The sequence below is a fragment of the Paroedura picta genome, chromosome 12, assembly GCF_049243985.1.
Source record: "Paroedura picta isolate Pp20150507F chromosome 12, Ppicta_v3.0, whole genome shotgun sequence".
Classification (NCBI taxonomy): domain Eukaryota; kingdom Metazoa; phylum Chordata; class Lepidosauria; order Squamata; family Gekkonidae; genus Paroedura; species Paroedura picta.
Window position 1 is genome coordinate 29,245,551 of NC_135380.1, and position 21,010 is coordinate 29,266,560.

General features: G+C 45.2%; 1 protein-coding gene across 12 annotated transcripts in view; it reads right to left on the reverse strand.

Moving 5' to 3' along the window:
* DAB2IP (DAB2 interacting protein) overlaps positions 1–21,010 on the reverse strand; it is a 256,241-nt gene that overhangs the window by 60,132 nt on the left and 175,099 nt on the right. Inside the window, exon 1 of one of the 12 annotated variants that reach the window (XM_077306783.1) lies at positions 12,827–13,048. The exons of the other annotated variants lie outside the window; for them this stretch is intronic. The gene's annotated coding sequence lies outside the window, so the exon portion shown is untranslated. Of the gene's footprint in view, positions 1–12,826; positions 13,049–21,010 lie in introns of those variants that run through there. 12 annotated transcript variants of the gene reach the window in all.

Below are 21,010 nucleotides of genomic sequence, written 5' to 3' on the forward strand. Positions count from 1 at the left end.
TTATGTTGAACAGTAGCTGTGGATGGACCTCTCCACAAATTTGTCTAATGCTCCTAGCAAGACAGTAATCATCTCCACAACTGGTGGCAGTTTGGTGTAGTGGTTAGGAGTGTGGACTTCTAATCTGGTGAGCCAGGTTCGATTCTGCACTCCCCCACATGCAACCAGCTGGGTGACCTTGGGCTGGCCACAGGGCTCTCTCAGCCTCACCTACCTCACAGAGTGTCTGTTGTGGGGAGAGGAAAGGGAAGGTGATTGGAAGCTGCTTTGAGACTCCTTTGGGTAGAGAAAAGAGGCATATAAGAGCCAACTCTTCTTCTTCTTCTTCTTGTAGGGGAAAGCCCATTTAGCCTACTGCCTATGTAATTTGTTGGGGACCCTAAGATCTTACATTACAGGATAGGGAAGGCCATCCCACTCTTGCCAACCCATGCATATTTTTATAAACCTCTATCATATTCTGTCTTAGTTGTCTATTACCTACACTAAGAAATTCAGATGCTTGGGGGTAAAGGTAATTGAACAGAAAAGGCTATTTCACCACACACATCCCTCCATGTCTCCTGGTTTGCTCCTGAAGTAGAGATACCGGAGAATTACTTGCCACAGGGCAGCATTTTATGCTGTTCCATGAGTTACTGCCTTGGGTTTGAGCCCTCCCTTGCTTGGGAAACTCACAGAGAACCAATCAGAAGCAAACGAGATAGTTCTTACTTCTTACTTCAAAGTTTTTCAGGCTTACAAGGAGAAAACAGGCCTGCAATTTTTATCCTGGAGGATCAACAGTCTGAGGAATGCTGATTCAGACAAAGGAGGTTCCCTCCCATATGAAGCTTTCAAATCAACACAAGTTGTGGCCAGGGAGGTGGAATGACCATGACTGAATCCCATCCGGCAAGCTAAACAGATGTTGAGGGCAAGCTGAACAGATGACGCTGCCTTGCACTGAAGTCAGACTACTGGTGCATATGGTCCAAAACGATCTACTCTTATAATAGTTCTTCAGGATCTCAGCTCTTTCTTGCCTTTGGGGATGGTAAGGGTTGAACCCGGGATCTTCTTCCTCCAAAGCTGGTGGCTCCACGACTAAGCAAAAGCACAGAGTTTTGTTCATGAGCATCTTCAGTTGCCTTTCCGCTGTGACTGTCTAACTCTGCACTGCTCTGACAGGTAAATGCTCCCAATAATGGAAAGCATTCGACTCCCGAGCTCTCTTGCATGCAAAAAAATAATAAAGCTGCTCTAATCATTGTGCCACAGCCCCATCCCAAGAGGAACATCGGACACTGCCTGAGACAGAGGCTGACTGTGGCTTGAAATTCTGGAACCAGATGCAAAGAATAGACTTGAAGCAACAAGCAAAAGTTTGAATAAATGGGAAATAAACAGAAACCATTTCAATTGAGAAAGGAATGTGGCAGGATAATTCACTGTCACCTTTGTTAGTTGTCATAGCCACAGAGAGTCTAGCGATAAAGAACAGACAAGACGAAGGAATAAAGGAATAAAAGTGGATGACACAGAATTTAAAATGAACATTTATGCAGATGATGTGGTTTTAACCGTTTTAGATCCACCAAAATCATTACAGTGTGTAATGGAACATATTGAAGAATTTGGATCCCAGTCAGGATACAAAATTAACAGGAAGGAGAGAAAGATGATAATGAAATTCTTAATGCAACAAGAAGATATTATAAAGAGTACAGAATGTACAGTAGCTGCTGATTCTATTAAATATCCAGGGATAAATGCGACTGGACAAAATCATAATGATTTCAAAAATGATGATCAAAAGACCTGGACACTGACACAAGCACGTCTGTCTAGATGGGAAAACATTAAATATCAAGGTTGGGTAGAATTTCAGCAATCAAAATGAAAGTATTGTCAAAATTAATTTTTTATTCCAAATGCTACTTACACATATAGGAGAATGAATATTGACAGACTGGCAAAGACAGATAAATTTATTTGGAATGGCAAGAAACCAAGAATAAGTTTTAAAATACTCCAAGTTTAGAAAAAGAGAGGAGGGTTAGGAGTTCCAAATTTAAAATTATATTATCAAGTGGCAGGTTTGGTCTGGATTGTGGACTGGATTAAGACAAAACATAGTAAAACCCTGAATCAGCAAACCTAGAGGAAGGTGTACACAATTATTAATGGATTAAAAATCAACCAAAGCAATCATAATACAAGAAAGGAATCATATATTTAGAGATGGACCTCTGAGAATATGGTTCACATGTCAGAACATATTGAGTCATCCAAATTCACTGCTTATATCCCCAACAGAAGATTATCATGATAAGAATATAAGAAATAACGGAGTTTTTAAACATAAGGCAGCATGGTAAACGCTCAGGGGAAACTCAAGTCCTGGCAAGATATTAGAGAAGGAATCAACATTTAATGGCTACTATATTACCAATCAATTTCAAGATTAAAGAAGATTGTCTACATAGAAGATGGCACTTACAAAGAGATGGAGTTTGAAAAGCTGATTACAAATCAAAAAGATCACTTATTACAATAGGTATACAAGTAATTCAGTTTGAAATATAAAGAGTGAAAATATATATGATTAAACAGATGCAGCATTTTAGAGAGCAAATACCTATGCACCAATGGGGATGATTAAGGAAATTAAGTTCACAGCCAGTCAGGTGTTAAGAGAAAATTGGTATAAAATATTTTCCAGATGGTATATTATCCCTAAAGATATTGAGAAAATAGATAAAAACTACGAAGAAACATTGGAAATATCAAAATATAGACAGAACTTTTTACCATATGTGGTGGACTTGTAAAAAAGTAGGGGGGGAGGGGGAAAACGGAAATACATGGGGAAATGCGGAATATATTAAAATTTAAATATCCCATGGAAGCTAAGCATATTAGGAATAATGTCTAACAGATTACCATTAATATTGGAAGAGATATTTGAATGCACAGTTACAGTGGCTAAGATCATTTATGTAGTAAAATGGAAATAAGACGTCTGTCCAATCTTAGAAGAATGGGAAAATAAACTTGCCAATTATGCAGTAACACTGAAACTAACAACCTATTTGAGAAATTGATCAATTTCAAAATTTGAGGAGAAAAGTTTATTTTGCAAGGAGAAGACAAACTTGGAATAAGAAACAATTTTAAAATTGTATATAAATGTACTGTAATGCATATAAACGTTTTGCAATTAAGAAAAAGAGTAAGAATATAAAATGCATAAAGAAGTGGATCCTGAGTAGAAAAATCCTCTACCTTCTTATTATGAGATATATAGGACAAGATTTCTAACCATACTCTGATATACTGCTTATTGTTAAAAGCAACACAGAGTAGGTAGAGGTGGTAAAAGTACACAATAATACCAAATAGATAGTAAAGGTGAAACCAATTATGTGGATGTAAAACAGATTAGTTATAGAATTTGAAATTTAAAATGTTGAATATAAATGTACCCCAACAGAAATTATTGTATTCTAAGGATCGTGTTTTGAAAATTATGAAACGGGTACTGAGGAGAAATGTTCTTTGTTTCATATACCCTGTGTTACATAATACAGAATTATGATATGCAACCTCTTTTTTATTTCTGTATTCCTTTCATATCTTTACCTTTGTTTTCCAAAAAATATCTTGGGAGACAGACCACTGGGCCATCTAGCTGACAGCTAGTCCTACTGAATGTCTATCATGGCTAGCAGGGGCTCATGCCGAGCCGTAACTGTCCCAGGAGGAGATCCCGGGGGTTGTACCTGGTTGAACCTGGAACCTTCTGCACACAAAGCAGGTGCTCTGCCACAAAGCTACTGTTCCTTTGCTGCCCAAGGAGACCAGTGCTGGAAGAAAGGGATTCAAGCAGCCAGAGTGAAAACCTACGTGCAATGATCTCATGCTCCAAAACAAGCAGGGGGCATCTGGGTGAACCCAACCTGCTCAAGGGCATACCTGTTAGCAATTATCTGGCTTCTGCACGCCATTCAGTCTTACTCATTTGTTGCAACTCCTCCCTCTTTTAGAAACACGAGCGTACTTTGGCAATAAGATCAGCAAAGCCAATAACTGAAAAACTTAACATTTCAGGTTTGGGTGGACTGTCAAAAACCATCAGGCTGTAAATTGGGTTGATGAGTAGCAGGGAGGTAGCGCAAAACATGATATGTGCATGCTCACCCAAGAGCCCAGCAATACACATGCTCTCTCTCTCTCTCTCTCTCTCTCTCTCTCTCTCTCTCTCTGAACCTTTCTAGCTATAAACAGAGAAAATCAGTTACTTTTGTTTTCAACCACATAATCTTCAAATGTTAGAATCGTCACAGGTGAGCTAAATTGCCTTGAGTACTCAGAAAACAGTTTATCTTGATAACTCAGCTGGATGGAAGCCAGCCCAGAACAGTGACTCATGCAGAGACGTACAGGGAAGCCTCCTCTGAGAATAGGTAATTATGTTGTATCTCTGAATCAGAAGTAATTGAATGATCCAATCACACCTAATACAGAGAAGCAGCAGAATTAACCTCCTTCTGTGGTAGAAGCTGATTAGGGAATCATGCAAGGATACAGCAGCCAGCCTTCTTTTACTGGGGCTTTGGCCTACCAGAAACCTTCTATTTCCCACGGTGTATTCACTGCACATTAGTGTACATCAGTTTATATTTTGGGAATTACTGCAATAAACCTGCAAAGTGAATTGGAATTATTCCCATATCGCCGGCGGGGGTGGGGAGGGGAGAGGAGGATGAGACCAAGAACCTCACAGGGCCTGAATTCTGATTTTCACACACTATATTCCAGCTCACAGCACACTCTCAGCATCAGTTCTGAGCAGAACTAGAATTGTAGGAACAACCTACAGACTGACACGCTCGGGGCCTTCAGCTTCCAGTAGTTCACAGTTGCGAGGCAGGTTCTTTTCGATCTTTGCTGGGCCTGCCAGCTGCCTCCCCAATTTGTTTCAGTTGGACCTGGGCCCAGTGATCCATGGCAGGGCCACCTCCAGAACAGACGAATGCGACTCATTCTCCGTAGGGCTTCCCTCGAAGGTGCCTTGAGGACTTCAGGTGGTCCAAAATGAAGCTGCCAGGCTTCTGACAGGAACATCTTGGTCTTCACATTGGCTGCCTGATGGTTTACGATCAAATTCAAAGTTTTGACCTTTAACGCCTTTGTATTTTTATACTGTTTTAACTGTTTTACATTGTTGTGAACCCCGCTTTGTGAGGGAGGGGCAAATGGAAATAAATACTGTATTTGCCGGCGTATAAGACGACCCCCCAACATTTCCACTCAAAATACAGAGTTTGTTACATTACATTACAGTACCTGTCATTGTCACCATTGTACGGCCGCAGAGCATCCGGAGGCCCCTATGGGCACCGGGAGGCCACTATGGGCAGCTATGTCTATCCCAACTGAAGTGCGCCCGGCGTATAGGACGACCCCCCCCCCCCACTTGGAGGCATGTTTTTCAGGGGGGAAAAGTAGTCTTATACGCCAGCAAATACAGTAAATAGACAAACTCCTTGAAACTGGCAAACTGGTTAGCGGAAGGGGAGTATGTTTTGGAATCACCGCTGGAAGTGAATTTGGGAATCTAGTCGGGAAATATGGATAGTGCTCCTACCCCCAGCTTGTTTGATTTGGCTCTCCTGGGGAAGTAGAGCAATTGCACACCTTGTCTAAGGTAAGAGAGGCATCCAGCCAGACCCCCAGACGCTTCACGGAGTCTGCTAACGAGACAGGACTCCATTCAGAGCTGGTTGTAACTACATGTTATGACAACCCCACCCCAGTCAAGCCCTCCGGTTTACCTTACAAATTCTACTTGGGGAACTTAATCCCAGGCATGAAAGGGTATGACTTGGACCAGGACCCGGGCGTGCAACATCAGAGGGCTTCAGCCTCCCTCATAGCAGTTTCATGATCGGAAACATTCTGGGGCATTATCTGCCTCGTTGGGGACTCCATGCACACTGCCTGGGCAACGAACACCCTCTCCCAGGGCCATTTCAGGTCAGAAGAATGGTACGGGGTGGGCGGAGGCTTTAGCTCAGGGGTAGTCAAACTGCGGCCCTCCAGATGTCCATGGACTACAATTCCCAGGAGCCCCTGCCAGCGAATGCTGGCAGGGGCTCCTGGGAATTGTAGTCCATGGACATCTGGAGGGCCGCAGTTTGACTACCCCTGCGCTTCATGAAACAGGTAGCTATGCCTACAGCTCTCACAGCAAACTAAGGCAACTGCAAACAAGGAAGGGGCATTCGCATATAAACACTGCGGAGTGAGAACATGGACCCCTCAACACATTCCTAGCCTCCAAGATGAAGTCTGTTTATGAGTTCCGGTGAACTGATCTTTAATCGCTATGTGACACGGCTAAAGGGCTCCTAACTTTAGCCGTCTATCTGACTGCATTCTTCAGTGCCTTCCCATACTCAGACAATCAAGGGCACAGCCCCCCCCCCCTTCGGAACCAGGGCACTTGGAGTGACAGAGATCCTGCAGCATGTGAACACACTGATCCTGGTCCTCCCAAGGCCGGACACGTTGCTCTACAGACCCCTCGCCAAGTATCTCATTTCAATTTAATTTCACAGTTGTAATGGATTTTTCAGAAACTATTTGAGAACATATTTACTTTCCTACCTCTTCCTTCCTTTCAGGTTTGGAGTAACCCCATCCTCTCCCTCCCCCCTAGCAACTTTCCATCTAATTCCCCAAGTCATCCTGGATCTTGAATAATTCCAGGCTGTTGTGTGTGTGTGTGTGTGTGTGTGTGTGTGTGTGTGTTTTAATCAATAGCTGACAGACTTGTCAAATTACTTGAGGGACGAACAAAGCAATTTTTAAACATTCATAAACCCTCATAGAAGCCATTCGGCGCGCAGAATTTTAAGAGAGAAAAGTGGGGCTGAACAACACCGATCAAATAGGATTACGGTTTTGTAAACGAGGAATTAATTTATTTTTAATGAATCAGCTAAGAGCCACTTGTCTGCGTTTTCTGTTTCAGTTTCCTGCAAAAGTGTTTATTTGCTGTTAATCTTGCCCGCCCTCTCACCAGCTGCTCAGGGCAGAGGGCATGGGTCTCCCTTGGTCTGATGCACCCTTCCAGCTCAATTATCTCCAGAATAATACTGAGTGGTAGAATGACACATGCAATGGGCCCAACCTCACTCAAGAGCTTCAGGGAGAGCAAGGATCTGTACCTGCTCCTAGTTTAGCACTCTAATGACTGCCCCACACTGTGTCATCTCCTGCTTTATGGGAATCCAAAAAGCCTGGCAGGCAAAGTCTAGTTTCCCCAGAGAGGTCTTTCAGGAAAGAAGCCACGTATATCGTCAGTGGTTCATTTCCAGGTCCCTCACAGGGTAGGCACAAGCCCCGTCTTCATAGCTGTCCCACTGCTCAATTGCTTATGTTTCCAGGTTGGCAGCTGGAGGGCCACAGGAAATCTCTCCAGTCCAAACATGCCTTTACATTTGGCACAAACTGGGGGAAGAGGGTCTCCTGACCCCATTCTGACCTTTGCACAGCCAAACATGCCATCAGGGACACAAAATGTCCCTTGAGCAAGCCAAGGCACAATCCAGCTCGTATCCATCCTTCCTCCTCATGTGCTTTGCCTTAAATCAAAATGGCCTGTTTGTCCTGCTGCAGGATCTCATAAGTGCTGAATGGGGACACTCCAGCCATCTAAGCCCTGAATAGTGTTTCTCCCTTCCCATGTCAGCTGTCCAGATTCAAACTAAAAGGAACCCAGTTTTATTTCTCTTGCCCTGGCAAGAGGGTATGATTCAAGGTAAACGCCATGGTGGCTCTGCCCTATCACCATAACTGTTCTCCACTTTGTATGGCAGGAGAATCAGGATCATAGCATTTAGTACTAAGATAGTTCTATCGGTTTATCATTTTATCATTTTCATTCATTCATTTTCAAATTTTTAGACCGCCACGCTTGGGAAACCGACTCGTGGAGGTTTACATGAATATAAAATCACATAAAACAGTAAAACCCAAATAAAATCCAAGATGGCAGTAAAAACACAACAGCAGGATAAGTCACTAGATCGTTCCCACCTCCAGCCCCCACATCCAACAAATCCACCAGGGTGCAGCTCCAGATATGTCCCGGCAGCTTTTACAGGCCCACAAAAGGCCTGCTCAGGGATGGAGCAGTTCTCTCTAGCCCGGCCTCAACCAAACGCCTGGCGGAATAACTCCATTTTACAGGCCCTGAGGAACATTGAAAGCTCCGTCAGGGCCCTCAGCTCTTTCGGGAGCTCATTCCACCAGGTAGGGGCCAGGACTGAAAAGGCCCTGGCCCTAGTCGAGGCCAGGCACATCTCCTGGGGACAATCAACAGATTCAAACCCGCAGAGCCCTATGGGGGGGGGGGCATAAGGAGACAATCTGTCCCTTAGATATGTGGGACCCAGGCTGTGAATGGCCTTGAAGGTAAGAACCAAGACCCTGAACCTGATCCAGAATCTAATTAGAAGACAATGCAGCTGCCTAAGCACAGGCTGGATAAGGGTCCTCCAAGATGACTTTGAAAGAACCTGAGCAATCTGCATTTTGCACCAGCTGCAATTTCCGGGTTAGAGACAAGGGAAGGCCAGCATAGAGCAAGTTACAGAAGTCTAGTGTGGAAGTCTAGACAATTTACAGAAGTCTAGTCTGTTTTCTAAATTTATTAGAATGAAACAACTAATGAAACAGCAAGGCATAATATTACCTTTAATAATATTTAGCTTTAACAGTCTGGACTGGACACTAGACTGAACATTTCCTGCCTGGAAGGTTTGGTGTCTGAGCTTTGTAATCTCCTTCCTGCTTCTCTATGGTAGCACAGCTATTCACAGCTGTTGGCTAAGTGAGCTCAACCTGGCCACATTATTTGGTAGATGTGCGTTTGACTCTTTGTCAAAAACTAAGGGTGAGGTGGGTTGGGCTGGAGGACAGCAACTGGCCAGGGCCTCCATGTGACCTCCATGGCTGGGCTGGGCTTCTCCCAGGATGCAGACCGATGGAGCCATCATGCCTCTCCAGGACCTTAGGTGGAGCAAAGGTGTTCCCAACACTTGAAGATCCTTTCCCTGGAGATGCCAAGCACTGAAAAAGAGACCTCCCCAGATGGTAAGCAGATGCCCTTCTGCCAGTAGGATCTGAAGTTGGAATTTAAACCCAGGCTTTCCTAGTCCAATGCCAAATAATTTTTTAATATTTGACTTCAGAAAACCAGAGAAGGAAGAGGGCATTGTCATGAGAGAAGTTGCAAATTCACCATCTTACTAACAACAGGGCAAGGATGGACATTCTGGAGGGGGGGAAATGCTGCATCCGCCTTCATCTGTCTCAAAACTTTTGAAATGGAAAAGCCTTAAGAGGGATGCACAGCCTTGGGCTTCTCTTTCCTTTTAAGTGGTACCCCCACCTTGCATACAGATTGCTTGTTGAGGACGGAACCGGCCGTGATGATGGGAACGTGGGAACAGCTGCCTCGCCCAGCTCAGTTGTTCCAAAATGACAGCCCCTGAAAGGCCGGGGATCAGCACAATTTGAAAATCCCCCAGACAAAATATTCTTTCTTCCAAATCCAAAGATTTTACTCCTTCTCATCACCCACCATATCCGAATGATCTAGTTTTGTCAGCGGTTCGAAAGTATCTCATTCCAATGCAAGCCTTTTCAGCGAGGGACTGGTTGCTCCAAGCCCCTTCGTCAGCCAACATCTGCCCCAATTACTTCCTAAGGCCGAAAAACGGACTTTATCTGGAGGGCTGGAAATAATTAATGTAAACAGCTTTAGTAATGGAAGCAAAAAAAAGAAGGGCTTTTTTGTTTGCGGGGGGAGGGGAGGGGAGGGAGCGATCAACTTGACATTTTCAATACATTGCATTTTCCTAAAAGTGACTTGCACTGCCGTTGTAAAGAGCAGCCAAATGATGGGGTGGCAGGGGGGTCAAAAAAAGACCAAGAGCTCTCAGCCTCCCCAAACCTTATTTTTACGGCCGAAGCTGAGTCATGAACAGGCAAGAGCACCAATGAGCATGTTGAAAGGGTCACATTGTCCTGATCCCCAACTGAAAGGAACAACGGCCAGCCCAAAACACAGCTGGGACCGACATCAATGTTTCCAGGTCAATGGCTACAGCTTCCTGGCGGGGGGGGGGGGGGAGAGAGAGACTTTAGTTCCACTCTGTTTAGGACCCCCCTCCTCCCTTAACCCTGCATTTAGTTTTACGAGCTACGTGGTACAGCTGTCACACTAACAATAACATCCTACAAATTAACTGGACTACACCCAAGAAGGACCCTCCGACCATGAGATCCAATTATACACAGCCCCTCCCTCTGGAAGCTCCTCATCCGAGCCCTTCGTGAGCCCTCTGCCTATAATAAACATGGGACCACACACTACATCATTTTAGAAATTAATCACCGAGACCCCTGGACTGGTTGGGGGAGTCTCGTGAGCTCCTTTCCCAGCATCTGCTCTTACAGTCCAGGATTGCATTCTTTGGATTACTTATTCACAATTTATGCGAACGTGAAACACCTTGAGTAGCCAAGAAAAGACGTTCAGAAATGTTTTAAATGAATTATTATTCACAATATTTTTACCGTGCACAGGATCAGACCCATTCTGCGGTCACAGCTGGTAGAGCACAAACGGAACCATCAATCTCTTGTCTGCCCCTTCCAAAGCACAAAACGGCAATGAAATACGGTTAAGAATAGGCAACATCATTTGGGAAGCTAGAAATCCTTGTTGCTTTTAGGTGCAAAGTTGTGTCTGACCCATCACGACCCCATGAACAATGATCCTCCAGGCCTTCTTGTCCTCTGCCATTCCTCAAAGTCTATTTAAGTTTTGCACCGACTGCTTCAATGACTCCATCCAACCACCAGAAATCCTACAGATGCCCAAAGAGCTGGAATCCCAGTTTTACCGACTTGGAACAAAACCTAAGTCATGAATTCATCAGGATTTACTTCCAGATCAAGAGGCACACAGTCTTCCAAAAAAGGGTAGTTCTTCTGCATTAACTGATATTGAGGATATAAAAAAATAGCTAGAGTGGGTTCAGTAGGAATAATTAAACTGTGCTGTCCCTTTGAAGATGCTTCTGAACTCAGCAGGTCCTTCCCATCAAGTGTTCCCTTCTAAATCTCTCTGCTCTCTCAAAAAAAACCCAGTTCCTTGATGGGACACATGCAGAAGATGGCACACCTTTGGACACTGTTCTTAATATGGAATAAAGACCTTTCCACTTCCGTCAACAGAAGAGAGAATATTAAAATCCCCAGTGGTTAAACTGTGGCTGGCGCAGGGAAAACCCATCTTTTCACTGTCCTGGTGGTGAGAATTACAGTGTCCTAAAGAGTAACCAAAGAGCCTCTTGTGGCGTAGAGTGGTAAGGCAGCAGAAATGCTGTCTGAAGCTGTCTGCCCATGAGGCTGGGAGTTCAATCCCAGCAGCCGGCTCAAGGTTGACTCAGCCTTCCATCCTTCTGAGGTCGGTAAAATGAGGACCCAGCTTGCTGGGGGGTAAACGGTAATGACTGGGGAAGGCAGTGGCAAACCACCCCGCTTTGAGTCTGCCATGAAAATGCTAGAGGGCATCACGCCAAGGGTCAGACATAACCCAGTGCTTGCACAGGGGACACCTTTACCTTTAAAGAGTAACCAATAGGATAGGATAAGAATAAAAAACATCTCTTGCAGATGCTCAGAATTCTATAGCCCCACCCACTCTAGTTCTAGCCATTCCTTAACAGCCCCCTTCTCCTATATATGCCTATTTCCCTTCTCTAAACAAACAAACAAGCAAGAATCCTCAATAGCGATGTTTCTGTGCATATCCCCTCACTGCTCAGCTATTGCACAAAACTAAGCAGCCAAGATTTCCACTCCCCCCCCCAAGAGCTTAAGTGCAACCATCCCAGGGATTTCACAGTGGAAAGACAAAAACTTTAAGAAATCTCTTGCAATTAATCGAATATACAGACCTGAATATCCGCCCCCCAGCACAGCTTCCATCGGTCCCGAGAACACAGTACAAAGATTCTGCAAAGGGTTAGAATGTATTTGCTTACAGCTGAGCTCCAACTGCAGGGCTTTGGTGAGACATACCTGACCGTATTCAATCCCTGCCACTATGGCAGGAGGGACTAATCCACATTACGTGAACTGGGGGTGTCCAAGCTACAAACCAGCTTCTGCATCTATCATTCAGTTCCTTAACATTTCCTTTATTTCTATGAAGAGTTTGTGAAAGCCAGCTTGGAGGAGCCCTGTGTCAAAGCTCATGCTCAAATATTCCCACGCAGCGAGCAGATATCCTAGAAAGGCAAAGCACACGCGGTGCTTACCAGCCCAGAAGATTGCAGCACAGAGCAGAAAAGGAGACAGTCGGCCCTTAACCTTGCCCAACTGGGGAAGCCTGGCATTTCCTCCTTCTCACAAGTCGTTCACTTTGCAAATGACTCACGCGACAGTGAAGATGGAAAGCGAAGGAATCCGGTGCTGGTGCAGAGCAGAGCAAGGCCTATAAAACAGGACAGCCCTTTCCTGACACGTGATCTTCTGTCTGAGATTTGCAAACAGTACCAATAACATGAGTAACCAACAATAGGAAGGAAGAGTAATTGAAGCAAGGAGGCAAGCTGGGAGGGCCAAACGAGCACCTGAAGCCCCAAGGAGAAACATTAGCAAAGCCCACGCGCACCTTGCATCACAGAAAGAGCTCGCCAGACTTGTGCCTCCTGACCCGTTCAAACTCCTGAGGACAAAACCTGAAGCACCAACTCACCATGGCGATCTTTGCTGGCCAGCCTTTTCCAGAAAATGATGGGGAAGGTTGGTCTATCCCCCAGTCTCCCCTCTCCCCACTAAAAGCAGGAAATGAGCCCGCTTGCTCTCAGACCTCCTTGTATGGTGTGAGCTGTCGGGCTCAGCATGCCGGTTGCTGGCCCCAAGCCCAGGCTCCCTCTGGCCTCAGGAAACGGTTCCAGCCTGCCGTCCCCTGGGAACAATCCCTTGCTGCTTTTAAACAAAGCCAATATTCTTAACTCAGCGCACTGGGCCTTTTAAAGGGACAGGCGGCCAGTGGCCAGAGCCTTTGACTACCAAGCGCACAGATGGTGGGGGAGGGGGAGGTAGAAGACAGCCATCTGCTGTGGAGTAACTGGAACCTGTCCTCTGTATTGTTTTTCCACATGCTGTGGAGACTGAATTAATAACAACAACAATAACAGCATCTTTGCCCTGCCTTCTCCTAAGAACTCCGGCTAGGACACCCGGTTTCCTCTCCTGCCTATTTTATCCTCACCTGTGAGGAAGATTAGGCTGAGTACGCCAACCTGGCGCCATGAACTTAAGGCTAAAGAGGGATTTGAACTCGGGTCTCTTCAATCTTGCAATGGAGGATTCAAGAGGAGGGAGAGTTCCATTCCACCCCCCCCACACACACACACAAAATGCTCTGTAACTGCCTAAGAAGCAGGAATGCAAGAGTCAAAGTGAGGCCTGTTGTGAGCTCCACGTGAGAGAAGAGAAATGCTGCCTGTGTCATTTCTGCTTATTGATACAGGCACTTAGTTGAAGAAAAGGGTGGCAGTTCGAGATAGAAAAGTCCCAATCCTTCTTGCTGCTTGGCAGACTGAGCCCAGCCACGAGATCATGGGTTGTCCAGGAAATCATATTAATGAAACTATTTCTATATTTGTAAAATCACATTTACATACATGTATTTTTAAAAGCCCGTATGAGTTCAACACTCTGATAAAGGTCACTGGAGCCAGTCAAGCTCTCTCTTTCCCGTATACCCAAACATACCTCGCAAGGTTGTTGTGCAGATAAAGTAAATGAGGGGGGAGGAGCCACGTATGCCCCATTCCATGCTCCTTGGGGGAAAGGGGGTGTAAGAATGCTACCCCATTTCTCCAAGGCGGACCAACTGGCTTACAGCTAGATTTTTTAAAAGCATGAAATTGATTATGTGAATTAAGCTGAACAATCATTGTGACATTTTATAACATAGCGGCGGGGGGGGGGGGGGAGGCAAGAACAGTTAATAACAACAGCAACACAAAGAAGTGAGCCAGCATCAATCCAACAAGGAGAAACTTAATCAAATGTTTGGGGGTGGGGGGGGTGTAAAAATAGGAAGCTGCTTGAATGAATGCAACCAGGGGAACCAAGGTGGTCTCTCACGGTCTACTGTCTCACAGATGTTCCACTCAAGCAGCCCATTCCTGGTCACCCACTGGCAGCATTCCCACAGAAGGGCCTCAAAGGAAGACCTCAGCAAACAGATAGAAGGGCATGAGCTGTCGGGAGACCCTGGGCCCCCAGACTGTTTGCAGGGGCAATGCTGCCGTTTGGATAACTATTTTGTAAACAGTCCCAGGAGGCCAGAAAAGGACTTCCTAGGAATTGCCCCTTGTATGGGTTAGTGTGTCGGAAGCTGCAATTTGGGTTCTTCACCCAGTACTAAATCATTCCTGATAAGATGGGCCAAGGTCCAAAGTTCAGGATCTAAGCTTTTTTTTTGGGGGGGGGGGGGGTCTTTTTAAATGTAGTTTTACAAGCCCAGACCTTGAAGCTTATCTTCACCTTCTCCCAGGGCAGGTGGCTACTTTCAACATGCAGAATCTGTGATCAGAGATAAGAGGAAATGACACATCTTGGTAGCTGTACATACCCCCGGCCAGGGTTCTCTTGCACCCATAAACACACACCTGGCAAAGGGAAGGAAAACAGAGCCTTGGTTTTCTAAGATCCAGGTGGGTAGCTGGGTTGGTTGAAAGCTGCAGAACAAGGTTTGAGTCCAGTGGCACCTTTAAGACCAACAATGTTTTATTCAAGGTGTGAGCATTGACGTCCACAGCACACTTCCTCAGATATGATAAAATGGGAATTACAAATCCACACATATGTGCAGAGGGTGGGCCATGAATTAATACACAGCATAATGAAGATGCTTACCAGATAAGTCCCCTGCCGTACGGGAATAACAGGCTAAATATATTTATAAGGTTATCATCTGTTTGGGTTCAACTCTGGGGGGGACATAATGGAAATTAAAATGTCAAGATTAAAGACTAATGGACAGAGGCATCCCCAGTTGTGGGATGCTGAAAGTAATTAACAGAGAAGCTGTCTCAATGGTCCATCCATCTCCACCCAAGCATGTAGGCATCCCCACAACTGATTAGCCATGCCGAGTTATGTCTCCTGATCTCAGACCAGAGATTAAATTCCAGTCTTCCATTCAAAATTACATTCTACTATTCATCATGTTACATTGCACTCTACTATGCAATTCTATTATTCCATCCCAAATAAGAAATAAAATAAAATGAAAAGGATGCATAACCCTCATGGGAGATGCAGATATAAGAGCTGAATGAGGTTAGCTTATGTAGTGAGATAAGAAACCAATATCCTTGTTGAGTCCCAGGGATTCCACTGTTTTGAGTGCTGTAATGACTTATAACTCAGAAATTTCCTTTTCCAGGCTGTTCTTGAAGTTCATGTGTAATAAAACAGCTAGTTTCTGACTTACATATACAGCATATACCCTTCCCATACCAGGGGGAAATTACATAACTTTTCTTTTATCAACTTCTAATGCTGCACATGATCTTCAGTTCCCATGTATGGAGTTAGTCATGACCAATCTGATGTTTATAATAAGTCCAGAGTGAGTTTTTCAATCACATATTCCACACTCAAAACCATTATTATGGTAACGGTTATCCAGCAAATTGTAACACTAACTGCAGGAAATGTAAAGAGCCAAACTGAGATTAAATGAACCCATATAGTTGTGTTTTGAGATATACTGCCTCTGAACACAGGTTCCACAGGACTATCATAGGTAACAGCCATCCACAGACTTCATGAATCAATTTTAATAGTCAAAGGGGAAAAGGAAAAAAAATTGAATCAAGAAACCCAAGAAATATGAACTTGAAGTCTAATATGTAAAAACCGAAACATTTAAAATATACAAAAATATATCGTTTATAGTGAAAGTTAAAACAATATGTGATCTCAATAATAGCCTCAGTGCAAAATCAATTCTCAGTCCTAAATGCGCATGCACAGACCAAATGGCCCAGACCAAACACATTAAAATGCACAGCCTTCCTCAATGGACAGGCATACATAAGCATACATAAATTGTAAAATACACAGGCTCCAGACATATACAGTCTGGAGCCTGTGTATTTTACAATTTATGTATGCTTATGTATGCCTGACTATTGAGGAAGGCTGAGCTTGCATGGAGGCTATTATTGTTTTGAAACTTTCATGATAAATAAATACATGCATTTTAATATATTTTAAATTTTTCATTTTTAAAGTACTTCTAATATCAGGCCTCATATTCATATTTCTTTAACCTTTTTGGGTTCCTTGATTCAATTTAAGCGCCTTCTTGCAGAGTTAACTAAGTTTCCTGGTCACCATCACAGGGGGCCCCCAGGGTATAGCTGTTTGAAAATCTTGAGGCACACAATGCAGCTATGTAGGACTAGATCGGGTAGATGCCTTGATGGGAAACCCTCCTGGGAATCCCACCTGCACCACCTTGTTTCACAAACAAAGGTCAGGGACCAAGTACAACATAAACAAACAAATACATCTGACAACACTCAGGATACCACAACCTTCCAGGAAACCCTGCTGCTGGCCAGAAAGTCACCACTGCTCGACAGAAGAATTTCAAAAGCTTCTGCATGGAATGACTGAACTAGAATTGATCAGGCTGTTTTGATTGTATACGCCATGGGCTCAATCGAGATAAAGGTGTTCTCACTCGCTGAAGAAGGTAAGGCTTGTGTTCCTGCTAATTATGTGCTAATACCAGAAAGGTCACGGTGCTCATCAATGGAGCTTTGAATAGACCTTGAGCATTTCTTGGCTCTTTGATCCGACAGGTATGTCTTTTCCCTTTTATATAAGGCGGAGTTGCAACTCCATCTGTGGAATGTAGAGGGCTCTCACCTGCAACCCATCGTTAATCTTTGAAGTGCCCCAAGTAATCCTCCAGCAGCATCTCTCCAACAGAGAACCATCTTTCTAAGCACCTGCTACTGGCCGATGCTCTATTGGGAGATGCTGCAGACTGAAATGGGGGCAAGAGTAGGGGCCTTTCTGGATGCAAGGCAGGTGCGCCACTGAACCATCCCCTGGAAGTTCTCTCCAAAAGTCAAGTCTCTTGACCTGAGTTTCAGACAAAGCTGCAAAAATCTATTGCAAGGGCACAACATCAGCCCCTCTGCTGTATTGATCCTGTCCATGGAGGTGTGCCCTTTTACCTCCATCAAATGCACCTGTGTGCAGACACACTGTTGATGCAAGCAGCAAATAAGAGTAGGATCAGCTTGCTCTGCCAAGCACGCACCCAAACAACACTGCATACAGCCACAGGCTCGCCAACGGGCAATTCCGACCCAGCTCCCGGCCGGCCAGAGAGCAGCAGCGGAGCAGATGAGAATTTATGAGCTCTGTCATGGGAAGCGAGGAAAGGCGCTCACGACAAATTAATCACCGATTGCCAAGCTGACGGGGCACTTTCCACGCCTGCTCCTGGAAGCCATGCCATGTTGTCTGCCACAGCCTGCAGCCTGATAAGAGGACCTTTCGAATGCCATAATTTGTGTTCCTGACTGTTATCTGCCAGGACCTTATAAAAGCTGCTGGATGCCCACTGCCAAGGGACTTCACTGGCACCTTCATGACAGCTTTGTGATACACGTGTTTTGATCTCACCTGGTTTCAGGAATATCGAACTATAATCCACACCGGATCAAACCAAAGGTCCCTTTCCCCCAGCACCTGTTTCCTAAAGCAGTCAGATAGATGTCATTCAACAACCACAACAGGGCAACCACCTTTCACTGTGGTTTGTCCTCAGCATCTGGCACTGGCACTCAGAGGAACGCTGCCTTTGCACATGGAGGTTTCATTTAGCCTGGGGGCCTCTCTCCCTTCAGGAAATTGTAGAATCCTCTTCTAAAGGAAACTCGCAGCACAACCCTAAACTGAACACCACTCTTCAAAGCCTTCAGTAGGTTAGGAAAGGCAGCCTTCTAATTCAGGTTGCGCTCTAAGTCAGGAGCGCTCGCCACATCTTGCAGCAGAAAAGCCCACAAGCAAATTACAGAGAACTTTTTAAAAAGGAAATCTTTTCTTTTGCTGACCCTGAACCTGCTGCCCATTGATTCTGCTGGCTTAAATCATTCCACTTCCAGAGTGACTTCAGAACTAACTAATAAGCCATTACTTCATCTCTCTGGATACTGTTCAGTTCAACTTGAAGAGACAAAGATGTAGTGATTAAAATGTCAGATCTGCCCTAGAAACTCACTGTGGGACCTTGGGTTAGTCCCACACTCTCAGCTTAACCTATACCAAAGTGGTTAGTTGTTACAAGAATAAAATGGGTGGGGGTGGGACGGAGAATGGCTTTGTAAGCTGCTTTGGATGCCAGCTAGGGAAAAAAGCGAGGTATAAACAACAAAACACCTCAGCAGTTCTGACCTCATAGCCAGGCCAGGCCGTGTGCTGCCCAATTCCATGCAGAAAAAGAACATGCAGAGAAGCACGGAGTTCAGGCTCCCATGAGCCTCAGCTTTCTTTCTGGAAAAGCGTGCCCCTCCCTAGCCCTGATGGCTGGAAGTGCATGGGCCTGGTGACATGCCCAAAGCCAAGGGAGCGGCAGGATAAGATTTGCAGCAGTGCGGAGGGGTGGGAGGTTGCCCTTTCCAGTGACAGCAAACAAAGACTTAATGAGCACTGCAGAATAAATTAGGACAAAATAACTCTACAATTTTGTATGATTTATACAAGCAACTATTTTCAAACGCTGCTGGGGTGGGGGTGCCATAGCTATGAGAGGAGACAAGGACCTTCTTGAACTGTAGGGCAAAGGGAAACAGTGTGAGAGGAGAAGGCCCCAGAAACATAAGCATACAAAGGCTGCCTTTGATCGAGACAGAGCCCTCCAACGCACCTAGTGTGACATTGCCGACTCTGGCTGGCAGCGGCTCTGCAGGGTCTTGGATAGAGAAACAGCCTTACCAACATATGTCAAAAAGGATAGCTACATTAGACTTTTTGCAAAACAAACAAGGCACCTTTATTCTTGTGTTTTAGTTCCCCCCAGAGCATTTGCAAGAATGAAAAGTGGACAGTCAAACAGGACTCCTGCAGCACAGGACTCTGGTTCGGCATCAGAGCTTCCGGCTTTGGATGCAAAAGGTTCCAGGCTCAATCCTCAGCATCCCCCTTTAAAAGGATCAGGAAGCAGCTGCCATGAAAGAACTCTTCCTGAGATCTTGGAGAGCTGCTGCCAATCAGAGTAGAACACACCAACCTCGAAAGGCCCAGGCAGTTTCATGCGCCAAAGACCATATCCATCCCAGTTATCTGTTTGACTGGAGACGCGACCAGGGACCAACTGGGGGACCTTTTTAATGCAAAATGTGCACTCTTTCACTGAGCCACAGCCACAGATTCATAGAGTTGGAAGGGGCCTCCAGGGTCATCTAGTCCAACCCACTGTAGAATGCAGTAAATTCACAACTAGTAGTCCCTCCCCTACAAAGGACCTCCCCAAATAAGAGACAGTCTCCAGTCAGGCCGCCCAAGGGAATACATCTGTTGTGCCTAAGCTTCCTGGGATGCTTTTTCCAGCAGCATCCATACAATCAGAAGACAGGAACACTGACACCAGCCTACCCCCAATAGTCTCCAGCAGACACTTCCAGTTGCCTGGCTGTGTGATGAGGCAATTGCCTTTTAAAGGCGACTGCTGAAGTCAGTTTGGTTTATTACTTTGGCACCCATTCCCTCTTCCCTGCCATAAATCTGTTGGCAGCTGCAGCCCACAGCTCTGGGCCCTGCTTCCTCACCCCCCTCCAATCTCAGCAAGGACATCTGTCCTACCCACAAGCCACAACTCCACTTGAAATCCGTGCTGTAGCCAAAGCACTGGCAAGCCCCAAAAACTACCTCCTGGCTTTGGGCAGCTGCAAAAGATTTAGAGCTAGGACTCTGGATGCCGGGGTGCATGTGCCCACAGAACCCCGCTCCCTGAGAAAACTCAGTCACCACTGAATCAAAGAAAATCTCTGGACCTCATGGCTTGTAAAGGTATGCCAATTAAAACTCTGGCCATGGAATACTGGGCTTTCAGCTTTCATGTTTTTAATCCTCATGGTGTGTCTCAGTACACTACACCGCTCTTTACACACACCCATAATTTGCAGTATTAGAAAGTATTACACAAAACAGCAACAGTTGCAGAATAAGCCAAGCCATGTTAAAAGGAAATTATTCAAATCAGCCCAGGGTTTAGGTTGGTTGGGGGTGCGTGTGTGGCATCTGAAGGCAAAGAATGCACGGACTTGTCTGTGAGCTGGACCTATGGCAATGTCATTCAACAACGGTAAAGTGCTGAAACCAAGACCTTTTGCTATGGAGCCCTGATCTCCCAAGCATGGAGATGAGTGGCCAGCAAGGTCACAGTGTATTGTACTAGGATGTGGGAAATCCAGGCTCAAAGCCTCACGTTCCTATGAAACATGCTGGATGAACCTGGGCAAGAATCTTAGCCCACTCTACCTCAGAGGGTTATAGTGAGGATAAAAGAGAGGGCTGGAAAACAGTATACACTGCATTGATCTGCTTGGAGGAAGGGCAGGGGCAAAAACACACTATTTACATATATATAGAGAGAGGAGCTTGCACTCTGCACATGCTCAAAGGCTCTGTTCATCCCAAAGCTAAACAGGACTCTAGCCTGGCTCAAATTAAATTGCAATGGAGGGGGATAGAGAAGGCAGAGTGCGAAGCAGAGAGAGGCAAGTTCAAATCCCAGGACAACTGAAAGTCTAATGGAGGCCACTTGCTAGAGAACAATGGGCCAGGAAGATGCCACTCCAGTCCAGTTTAGCAACTATCATCCAGCCTCAGCAGC